The following is a 13,066-nucleotide window of genomic DNA, read 5'->3' as shown; positions in this document are numbered from 1 at the left end:
CTTGAACACAGAAAAGCTACAAAATGTTGCTGAGAGAAATCAAACAGCTAAATCAACAGAGAGAGAGACCTTGTTCATGGATCAGAAACTCAGTATTGTTAAGATATTCTCTCCAAATGGAGCCAGAGTCCATGCAGCCCAATCGAAATCTGAGCAGGTGGTTTTTTTTTTTTTCAGAAACTGACACGCTGATTCTAAAATTAATATCGAAATGCAAAGGACCAGGAATGGCGGAAACAACCTTGAAAAAGAAAAGTAAATTTGGAAGACTTACGCGATCTGACTTTAAGACTTGCCATAAACATATAATAATCAAGAGTGTGCAGAATTGGCGTGAACATAGACTAGTAGATCAACAGTCCAGAAACAGAATCGCGCATATATTATCATTTGATTTTAAATAAAAGCACAAAGGTAATTCAGTGGAGCAAGGATAATCTTTTCAACAAATGATTCTGGAACCACTGGCTATCTGTATGCCAAAAAATGAACCTCACCCGTTACAAAAATGAACTCAAGTGGATCATAATTGGAATCTAAAACTATGAAAAATCTAAAAGAAAACAAACACGAAAAATCTTTGTGATTTTTGGGTTAGGCAAATATTTCTTAGACATAACACCAAAAGCATGATCCATAAAAGGAAAAATTGATAAATTAGTCTTCATCAAAATTAAGAGGGCCGGCCCCATGGCCAAGTGGTTAAGTTCGTGCACTCTGCTTTGGTGACCCAGGATTTCGCTGGTTCACATCCTGGGCGTGGACATGGCACCACTCGTCAGGCCATGCTGGGGTGGCATCCCACATGCCACGACTAGAAGGACCCACAACTAAAATATACAACTAGGTACTGAGGGAATTGGGGAAGAAAAAGCAGAAGGAAAAAAAAAAGAATATTGGCAACAGTTGTTAGCTCAGATGCCAATCTTTAAAAAAAAAAATTAAGAACTTATGCCCTTCAAAATACACTGTTAAGAGAATAAAAAGACAAGCCACAGACTGGGAAAAGATACTTGTAAATCACATAACTGATAAAGAGCTTGTATTCAGAATATACAAAAAACTCCCAACACTCAATAAAAGAAAACAACCCAATTTGAAAAACGGGCAAAAGTTTTGAACAGACGCTTCATCAGTGAAGATATATGGATGGTAAACAGCACATGAAAAGAGGCTCAAGTCATTAGTCATTATGGAAATGCAAATTAAAACTACAATAAGATAACATTACACACCCGCTGGAAAGCCTAAAAGTTAAAAGACTGACCACATCAAGTGTTGGCAAAGATGTGGGGCAACTGGGGCTCTTAAATACAGCTGGTGGGAAGGTAACATGGTTTACCCAGTTTAGAGGATGCTTTGGCACCCACCATAGGATCTGGCTGCTCCAGCCCTAGGTGTTTATCCAGTACAAACAATGTGTCTGTACAGAGACTGGGCCGGTCACAGCAGCTTTATTTGTAATAGGCAAAAACTAGAGGGTAACCAAATGTTCGTTAACAAGTTGAGGATAAACAAATCGTGGTGTATTCATGAATACAACTAAGCCACAAGAGGAATGAGCCATTGATAACCCACAGCAACACAGGTGAGTCTCAAAATAATGAATGAAAGCATCCAGACAAAAAAAGGGTACATACTGTCTGATCCCATTTGTATAAAATTCTGGAAAATGCAAACTAAGCTAGTGACGGAAGGCGGATCAGTGGTTGCCTGGGGCTGAAGGGTGGGGCAGGGGCTGGGGGAAGGTCACAGAGGGGCATGAGGGGCGTGTGGTGATGGCTTCATGGCATACGCGTAAGTCAAAACTGGTTTAAAAACTATGGCCAGGCACTTTCACAAGTAGGTCTCGACTCTGAGAAAATCTTACACGTAGGCACAAGGAGACATGGCCAGTTTGCTGCATTCTCGGACAGCGGGTAAAGTTGGAAGTAAACCGTGTAACCCAAACTACTTCCGACAGGAATAAGCAGAGGTTAAAATGAGAAGAAAAAAGGTGGAATTAAAATATCGGACACCAGTAACATGTAAAATGGAAGGCATAATCTGAGTGAAAACCTTTTAACGCCTTTGATTTCTCAGGACAACAATGGAGATTGTGATTGATTCTAGACGTTGTTAAATATCCATGTTAAAAATGTAAGCATAACCATTAAAGGAATGGAAATACAATGTATCTGCTGGTTAGAGTCCTGACAGGAAGCAGGGTAGCCGAGGAGAGTTGAACAAAGGGACCATTCACAAAGACGTGGGCAGGGGAAAGCAGACCGCCTGGAGGGAGGGCGGCCAGGCGAGTTCTCCTGACCTGCCCCTGCTTGTCTTGGCCGCATCAGGCATCCCGGTGGGGAACCGCCGATCCTGTCACGGGAGAATGGGTTTCTCTTTTCCTTGTTTCCTTGCCTGGTTCTGGAAAGTCCCTGGGTGGGAATTTAATATTACAAGTTTTATTGTCAAATGGCTGACCTCTCAGGGGACACGCGGTGCCTGGAAGTTCCAGAAGCCCAGTGATGGTCACGCTCGTATTGCCGGCAGGCGCAGCCTGGCCAGGGAGGCCATGAGGCTGCCCCAGCCCACTGGGCTCTGGGAGCAGGTAATTCTTCAGTGCTAGCGATGGATCGAGACGTGCCCCAGACAGGGGTTGGAGTCCTGGGACGCATGGTGTCCATGGTTCAGGGACCAAGGCAGTGCAGTGCCCTGCATGAAGCTGAGCTCTATGGTCCTGGGCTGAGGCCCTTGTGGGGACCACACACACTGCTGGCAGAAGGCCTGGCACAGGGCAGGGAGGCCCCCAGGCAGAGGACAGCTTCACACGCCCACTCCGTCCCCTGCCGGTCTCTCAGGCACAGCCCCAGCACGTGTGGGTGGGGCCTTGGTGGCAGCACTGCCATGCCCTACTTGTTCATAGGTAGGCATGACCCTGATGTCCTGTCCCCCAAACTCTCACCCCCATCCCCTTTGCCCTCCAGGGTCAGGGATAGCACTGTCCCCAGACAACTCCTTCCTGGGCTCAGCATGGTTGAGCTGTCCTTGCTTTCCTGGGGCCTCAGCTGATTCCATGTGACCCCTGTATTCAGCCCATCCCATAGCTCCCCAGGGCCCCCACCCTGTCACCAGCTGCACTGTGGGCCCTGGACTGGTGGATGGGGTGAGGAAAAAAGTAAGTGACCGGCTTTCCGGCCAGGCAGAGAGGCCATCAGCCCGTGTAACTGCAGCTGCCTGGGGCAGAGGGCAGGAGTCCCCTGGAGGAGGCCTGGCCTCTACAGAGCCTGTCCTCTGGGCTCCAGGCCCTGATGGAGTCTCAGCTCCTGTCTCAACAGGATGTCCAGGAGGTGTCCATTCCATGGTGCAAAGGATGCAACATGAAGCAAGGCAGGATCATGGACCATGCTGGGTGCCCTGGGTTCAGAACGAGAGAAGTTGATTTTAGTGGCCTCTTCAGGGCCTGTCCCCAGCAGGGACAGGATTTCTGTGATCTGTTGGGAAGTGGCTTCTTGCCGTGATCTCCTCTCAGAATGTAGGGCTTTACGATATTAGAAATGTGTTTGGAAGATGGGACAATCTGAGAATCAATTAAAAAAATAGCTACTTAAATCCATGAGTTAAAAAACCTAATTGCTCATCTTTAGAGGATCCTGGGAACCAACCTATTATATATATTTTTAAATTGATAAATAGAGGAAAAGAATCACATGTTGGAAGATGGCAGAGTAAAAGCACCAGGAATCTGTCTCCCCTTCTAGACAAAAACTGCACTGGCAGAACCTGTCTTCTGGGATTCTTACAGAACTCTGCAGTCTCGTGAAGGTTTTCAACTTCCAGGGGAAGAATTACACAGTAAATTTTGGTTAATTTAGGTCAATTTGAGCTCTTAGCACAGTAGCAGCTACCCATCTCCCCCCACCAGCTGCATGGCAGGCAGCTGCGCCTGTGTTCCTGGAGCAGCTTGCACACAGCTTGCAGGAGGCGGCATAGACAAAAAGGACTCTGTCCTCCGAATGTTGGGGATTTGTGCTCTGACTGCTGCTTCTGATCACAGAGGTGCAGACAAAAAAAAAAACAGGCCGCCATTTTTGTTGCACCTCCTCCCTTGTTGCAAGCCCCTCCCTCTCTGGCTGAAGTGACTTTCAGGGGATTTAAAGGGTTGGTGTACTTTCCCCCTACTTCATTTTCCTCTTTTTGCCTCTTTGGGAACCAAACATGAAAGACTAGGGACATGCAAAAGCAACTGTATATAAGAAGAAATTAGAAAATGCCCATGCATGCCCAGGGAAAGAAGCATACTCAGAAAAGACCTGAGAAGGCCTCAGTTTACACCTCACACTGATCCTTGCCACAGAGACAGCCTGCTACTACTACTAATAAACAGCAAACCATGGGAAAGCGGGAGAATCTGATTTCCAGAGATACCACGTTATTAGATTCAAATGTCCAGTTTTCAACAGAAAAACCACAAAGCACACAAAGAAACAGGAAAGTATGACCCATGTGAAGGAAAAAAAGTCAACAGAAACTGTCCCTGAAAAAGACCTGATGGCAGATCTACCAGACAAAGACTTCGAAACAATTATCTTAATGATGCTCAAAGAAGTAAAGGAAAATGTGAAGAATGTAAAAAAAAATGGTGTATGAATAAAATGGAAATAGCAACAAAGAGATAGAAAACCTAAAGAGAAGCCAAAAAGAAATTATGCAGCTGAAAAGCACAATGACCGAAATGAAAAATTTACTAGAGGGACTCAAAGGCAGATCTGAGCAGGCAGAAGAAAGAATTGGTGAACTTGAAGAGAGGACCATGGAAATTATTGAGTCTGAGGAATAGAAAGAGAAAAGATTGATGTGAACAGAGCCTGAGGGATCTGTGAGACATCATCAAGCAGACCAACATATGCATCATGGGAGTTCCAGAAAGAGAAGAGAGAGAGAGGGACAAGAGAATATTTGAAGAAATATTGGCTGAAAACTTCCAAAATTTGATGAAAGATATGAATATAAACATGCAAGAAGTTCAGTAAGCTTCAAGTTAAGATGAACTCAAAGAGACACACAATGAGACACAGTATAGTCAAACTTTCAAGGGACAAAGACAAAAGGAATTTTGAAAGCAGCGAGAGAGAAGTGATTCAGCACACACAAAGGATCTTCAATAAGGTGATCAGCAGATTCCTCTTCAGAAACTTTGGAGGCCAGAAGCCAGTGGGTCGATATACTAAAGTGCTAAAAGGAAACAACTGTCAACCAAGAATCCTATTTCCAGCAAAACTGTCCTTCAAGAGTGAGGGAGAAATTAAGACCTTCCCGGATACACAAAAGCTGAGGGAGTTAGTTACCACTAGACCTGCCCTACAAGAAACGCTCAAGGGAGTCCTGTAAGGTGAAATGAAAGGACATATTAATATATTAAAGGAGAAAACCCACACGATCCTCTCAGTTGATGCAGAATAGGCATTTGACAAAAATTCAACACCTTTTCATGATGAAACACTCAACAAACTAGGAATAGAAGAGAACCAACTCAACATAGTAAAAGCCATATATGAAAAACCCACAGCAAACATCACACTCAATGGTGAAAGACTGAAAGCTTTTCCTCTAAGATCAGAACAAGGCAAGGATGTCTGCTTTCATTATTTCTACTCAACATAGTGCTGGAAGCTCTAGCCAGAGCAATTAGACAAGAAAAGGAAATAAAAGACATCAAATTGGAAAGGAAGAAGTGAAATGATCGCTGTTTGCAGATGATATGGTCTTTTATGTAGAAAGCCTAAAGATTGCACAAAAGGGTGTTAAAACCAATAAATGAATTCAGCAAAGTAGCAGGATACGAAGTCAACAAACAAAAATCAGTTGCATTTCTATATACTAATAACAAACAATATGAAAAGGAAATTACAAAACAATCCCATTTACAAGAGCACGGAAAAGAACAAAATACCTAGAAATTAACCAAACCAAGGAGGTGAAGGCTTGTACAATGAAAGCTACGGATCCTTGCTGAAAGAAAGTAAAAAGACATAAATAAATGGGAACACATCTGTGTTCACGGATTGGAAGACAATACTGTGAAGACATCAATACTACCCGAAGTCATCTGTGGATTCAACGCGATCTCTATCCAAATCTCTATGACAATTTTTACAGAAATAGAAAAACCCGCCCTAAAATTCATATGGAATCTCAAGGGACCCCAAATTGCCAAAACAATCCTGAAAAAGAGCAAAGCTAGAGGACTCACACGTCCTCACTTCAAAACTTACTACAAAGCTACAGTAATCTAAACAGAATGGCACTGGCATAAAGACAGACGTATAGATCAATGGAATAGGATGCAGACCCCAGAAATAAACTCTTGCACATATGGTCAAAAGATTTTTGACAAGGGTGCCAAGACCATTCAATGGGGAAAGGATAGTCTTTTCAATAAATGGTGCTGGGAAAGCTGGATATCCACAAGCAAAAGAATGAAGTTGGATCCTTACCTCACAGCTTATACAAAAATTAACTCAAAATGGATCAAAGATTTAATTTTAAGGCCTAAAACTATAAAAGTCAGAATAAAACCTAGGACAAAATCTCCATGATGTTGGACTTGGCAGTGATTTCTTGGAGATGACACCAAAGGCACAGGGGACAAAAGAAAAAAAATAGACAAATTAGACCACGAAAATTTTAAAATTTTGTGCATCAAAAGACGATATCCACAGAGTAAAAAAAGCAACCCACAGACTGAGAGAAAATATTTGCAAATCGTATACCTGACGGAGGATTAATATCCAGAACATGTAGAGAACTCCTAAAACTTAACAGTAACAAAGCAAACAACCCAATTCAATAACGGGCAAAGGACCTGAAAAGACATTTCTCCAAAGAAGATACACAAATGGCCGATAAGCACATGAAAAGATGCTCAGTATCACTGATCACTAGGGAAATACAAGTCAAAACCATGATGAGATACCACCTTACACCTGTTAGGATGACTACTATCAAAAAAACAGAAAATAACAAGTGTTGGTGAGGATGTGGGGAAATTGGAACCCTGTGCACTGTGGGTGGGAATGTAAAATGGCATAACTGCTGTGGAAAACAGGATGGAGCTTCCTCAAAAAAGGAGAAATATAATTATCATATGACCCAGCAATTCCACTTCTGGGCACATACCCAAAAGAACTGAAAGCAAAGACTCCAATAGATATTTGCGCATCCATGTTCAATAGCGGCATCATTCACAATGGCTAAAACGGGGAAGCAACCCAAGTGTCTGTTGATGGAGGAATGGACAAGCAAAATGTGGTGTATACATACAACGGAGTATTATTCAGCCTTCAAAAGGAAGGCGATTATGACATATGTGACAACATGGATGAATCTCAAGGCTATTATGCTAAACGAAATAAGCCAGTCACCAAAAGACAAATACTGTATGATTCCACTTATATGAGTAGCTGAACTCATAGAGACAGAAAGTAGAATGGTAGTTGCCAGGGACCAGGAGGAGGGAGAATGGAGAGTTATTGTCCAATGCATGTTGCTTGTTTTATAAGATGAAAAGAGTTATGGGGCTGGGTGGATGGTAGTGATGAATATATGAAGACTATGAATATATTTAATGAATTAAACATTATGTATATATTTAATGCTACAGGACTGTACACTTAAAAATGGTTAAGATAGGGGCTGGCCCAGTGGCGTAGCGTTGGGTTCACATGCTCCACTTTGGCGGCCCAGGGTTCACGGGTTCAGATCCCAGGTGCAGACCTGCACACCGTTTGCTGGTGAAGCCATCCTGTGGTAGCTGTCCCACGTACAAAACAGAGGAAGATTGACAACAGATGTTTGCTCAGGGCCAATCTTCCTCCCAAAAAAAAAGTTTAAGATGATAAATTTTACGTTATATGTATTTTACTACAATAACACAAAAAGAAAAAAGGGAATAATTATGAAAAATTGGAAACAACCTAAATATCCCAAAATTGGACAATTATTAAAATGGAAAAGAAGGAATCAAGCATTTATCCCGCTTTTCCTACACAAACTAGGACTCTGGGTAACCAAACAGTAGGAGAGGGGAAGTTTCTCTCCACAGAAATATTCCAGCCAATGAACAAAGACGAGGTCGTAGGGTGAGATATTGACATTCTGCAAGAGAGCCGGTCGACACCATGAGCCTCCTGTTGGAAGCACAAACCACCAGCCAACTTGCCAGAAACCCAGCTGCTTTCACCAATGTCCCATTCTGACATATTTCAGAGCCTTCCAGGGGCAACTCCCACCCGCACAGCCAGGAGGATTCCCAGAGGGGCACAGACAGTGATTGCTGTTAGAGAAGGGCCCTATGGAGGGGGTGCAGTCTTGCGCCCCGCCCTGGGTGGGGGCAGCCACGCCCTGGGCGACCGTGGCTCTAGGGACCATAAGCCAAGTGGAGACGGGATAAAAGCGGAGAAATGTTGGGGGAAGCCCGCTTTCCCACCCTGGCCTCCCCTTTCTCCACCCCAGCGAGGAGAAGGTGTCTCTGATGGGTCTGATCTAAGGACACTGGACTGTGGGATGGCAGAAACAGGAGCCCGCCCCTCACCTCCTGGGGCCAGGACTGCTGGCCGTGCCCCACTGGACCACGCACCCCCTCCACGTCCCCTCAGGAAGCTGAGATTCTACCTGCCCCTGTTTGAGAATCAGGGCGATGGAGCCAACTTGCCAAAGATGCAGTATGTACCGTCGGACTGAGAAGGCCCCACGCTGCAGGATTTCGCTCCATGCGATCCTCCTTTGTCTAGCTCCTCTGTCTTTCTTCACGACTGGCCCAGCCTAGGCCAGGAGGGGGAGAGGGTTCACTGGGCTCGTCAAGTGACTGCAGGGGCATCAGCTCTAAGGAGCACGGGCACGTCATAGGCGCCCTTCTTCATTTAGGAGCCGTTTCGTGTTTTTATTACAATATATTTAAATTACGGCTTCTTAGTCTCCGACAACATTGGTTGCAAAGGTGGGTATTTATTATGAGAGTTTTCCAGCAGATGGCAGCAGAGTGTCTCGTTCGAACAAAAATAAGTATTTTACACCAGCTTTCTGACAGAAGGTAGAGTGTGGTGTTGATCTGTGAGGCTCCACATCGACTCCTGAGGAAGAAATGGTCCAGTGACCGAAGGGCCTCGTTGCCCTGACGTCATCCCAAACAACCTGTTCTTCTCAACACATGGGCGGCGCCCATCCGACAGGAGAACTGACAGTGAGCAACTTAAAGGGAATCGCCCCTGGGGGTATTAAATACAGGGCCGGGCTCTCAAAACTTACCCCCCTCAAATACAGATTTCTAATCTCCAAAATGGGGGGCACAGGTAAGAAGTTTTTGGAAATTTATTAAACATGTATTCTTTCAAGTGGTGAAATTAAAAAAGAAATCTAGAGCCTGGTTACCTTATAATATACAATACTCAGAAAATTAAGTATTTTGTTTTATTTCAACCTCTTTGGGCTTGGAAAAAAATCAACTGATGAGTGAGGATGAGAACAAACATTTATCCACCATCTTGGCAAACATGAAGATATGAGTGCACATCAGTAATAATATTGGGAGTTAAAAGTGTTTGAAAATGATATCAATCTATGCTATGAAATAGACACTACATGAAACAAATTAGGCAGTGTACTGCTGTCGACTGCTCATCACAGGCCTCTTCCTTTTAATGTCAAGAATCTATTCCTAAGAATCAGACATTCTCCACAAAAATATCAGCTGGGAATCTATTTTAAGTGGGAAAAATTATAATGTAACTAAAAACCAGTAAAACACTCGTGTGAATAACACACTTAACGTGTAAGTGCATGTAAAACACTGGACGCGCCGCTGCCTAGACGCAGTGGTATCTGGGGCGCTCACAGACCATCCGCAGGAAGGTGGTTTCTTTTAGCCCCAGCCCCATGCCATCCACACACACACCCATTTGTTGTTGCTCCAGCTTGGCGAGACACCCTCACAGGGTTGCGAGCATCTACCCGTTGTATAGGACATGTAACTCCAGATTTTCCCCACACATTGTTTTGTTAAAGTTCTGTTATTGATTTGGGGGCTATAAATATAAAGTGTTCCTACAAATATTGCTAGGAAGAGAACTGAGCGATACGCACGTTCTATGAAGTGTAGATAATAAAAACCCAGAGGTGTTCAGCGGCAGAAATGTTCCCCTCGTGGGTGTTCTGTGGGCTGTGCCTGTAAGAGGTTCAGCTTTTAGGGAGGCAATACCTAGGGCTCAGAGGGCCATTCCCACAACTGGACACGTGGGATAGGGGAATATTTTTCATTTGGCCAATGAGATGTGAGAGGAAGTGGCACGTGGCGTCTTCATACCAGAGCAGGTAATTGCCAGTGTAAGACCCGCCAGAGTCCTCTTTCCATCACTCCCCAAGTTTCTCTATGGATTTAACACAATCTCTATCAATGCTCCAACTGCCTTCTTTTTTTGCAAAAATGGACAAACTGATCCTAAAATTCGTGTGGAATTGCAAGAGACCCAGAACAGCCAAAACGACCTTGAAAAACAAAATTGGAGGACTTACACCTCTCGATTTAAAAATATACTATAAATTTTGTAGCAAAATTTACTACAAAGATTTTAAAATGTACTACAAGTCAAGACAGTATGGTACTGGCATAAGGACAGACATACAGATCAATGGAAAAGAATTCAGAGTCCAGAAATAAACTCGTATGATCAATTGATTTTGGACAAGGATGTCAAAACCATTTAATGGGGAAAAAATCTTTTAACAAACGGTGCTGGGGCAATTGGAGATCCGCATGCAAAAGAATGAAGCTGGACCCCTACCTCACACCATGAACAAAAATTAACTCAAAATCGACCAAACTCCTAAAGGTGAGAGCTAAACTATCAAGTTAAAACTAACAAACTCTTAGAAGAAAACATGGGTGTAAATTTTTGTTACTTTGAATTAGGAATTGGTTTCTTACATAAAACACCAAACGCATAAGAAACCATAGAAAAAAGTAGATAAATTAGACTTCATCAAAACTAAAAACTTGTGCTTCAAAGAACACCATCTAGAAAACAAAAAGACAACTCACGTAATGGGAGAAAATATTTCAAACTCACCTACCTGTATCTAGACTTGTATCTAGAATCCATAAAGAACACTTATAACACAATAAAAAGACCAAAAACAAAAACCAATTTAAAAATAGGCTAAGGATTTGAGTAGACATTTTCCCAAAGGAAATATACAAGTGACTACTAAGCTTATGAAAAGATGCTCACTGTCATTAGTCATTAGACAAATGCAAATGAAAACCACAATGGGATACCAATTGATACTTGCTAGGATGGCCATGATTTAAAGCAAACAAACAAACAGAAAATAACTAATGTTGAAGAGGATGTGGAGAAACTGGAATCCTCATACATTGCTGGTAAGAATGTGAAATGGTGCAGCCACTTTGCAAAATGGTCTGACACTTTCTCAAAAAGTTAAACACAGAGTTACCATATGACCCAGAAATTCCCCTCCTGGGTAGTGAGGAGTAATTTCAAGAGAATTGAAAACATATGTCCATAAAAAAAACTTAGACATGAATGTTCATAGCAGCATTATTCATAATAGCTAAAAAGTGAAAACAACCCAAATGTCCACCAATTAATGAACAGATAAAGGAAATGTGGTTTATCCATATGATAGAATATTACTCAGCCATAAAAAGGAACGAAATACTGATCCATGTTGCCACATGGATGAACCTTGAAAACACTGTGGTAGGTGAAAGAAGCCCAACACAAGATCACATATTATGATCCCATTAATGCGAAATGCCCAGGGCAGGCAAACTCACAGGCACAGAAAGCAGATCAGCGGTTCCCAGGGATTGGAGAATGACTGTTAAAATGGATGGGGTTTCTTTTGGGAATGATGAAAATGCTGTGGAGTTAGATGGTGGTGATGGTTGTTCAACTTTGTGATATTACTAACAAACACAGAATTGTATGCTTTAAAGGAGGGAATTTTTTGATACGTGAATTATATTTTGCGAGAGAGATGCTTAGACAAGAATGGGCTGGTCTGCAAGCAGGATGAAGGGGAGGGAGCCAGTGCATAATTTCAGGGGCTTATAAAGTTGGAAGAGACAACTGCTTCTCAACTCTAAGCAGGAACACTTTGAGTGACAGAAGCCTATTATATCTCAGCCTAAAGTCGAGGATTAAGGCAAGGGTAGCGTGCACACCTGTGGTTAAATCCTGGCTGGATTAAGCAGGCACCTGGTAAAGCCTTCAAGTAACAAAACGGCTCAAGGAAAAGAGACTGAAGGTTCTGGATGGGGCTGAAGTATTCATGATTAAGTCAAGAAAAGGAGAACTGGATTAGCAAAGAAATGCATCAAATCATCAAAGTCTGTCTAGAAAAGATCCCATGGCCTCCGGCTAACTGGAATCCAATGGGTTAGAAGACAATTTGTTTTATTAAAAAAATTTTATAGTGGAAAATTGAAACACATACCAAAGTAGACAGAATAGAATAAAGAATTCCCATCCCCCCCTACCAGCTTCAACAATTAGAAACTCACGGCCAGCCCTGGTCTCCAGACCCCCATCCTTTCCCCACATTCCATCATCAGTATACATCTATCAAAGACAACGGCTTTTTACAAAATAATCACAATATCTTTATCACGCCTAAATAGCAATAGTTTTCAATATCATCCAGTAACCAGTACCCTTATATTTGTAAGTCTCCTTCAAGCAAATAGAAGCCACAAACCATATGTAGGAATACGACACGTTATGAAGTACGCTGAGCCCAGAGTCCACTTGGAGTTCCAGAGCCCACTGCCCTGGGGTTGTCCCCATACCAGCCCTGCCCTCTGGAAACCAGAGCATGGGTCCGAGGAGCTGGGACAGGGATGTGGACCCCAGACAGGGACCCACAGCAGGTGGCCTCCCCTCCCCAACTCAGGCTTCTGTCTCAGGATTCCCAGGGCTCCCAGGCATCTCCCCAAACTGTCACGAGCTGAAGGGCAGAAGGGAGTACAGTCTGGGGAATCTGGAGATCTGGGGCGGTGGCCTGGAAA

The sequence above is a fragment of the Equus przewalskii genome, chromosome 8 (genome assembly GCF_037783145.1).
Source record: "Equus przewalskii isolate Varuska chromosome 8, EquPr2, whole genome shotgun sequence".
NCBI lineage: Eukaryota > Metazoa > Chordata > Mammalia > Perissodactyla > Equidae > Equus > Equus przewalskii.
Note: the sequence above shows the minus strand (reverse complement) of the source record.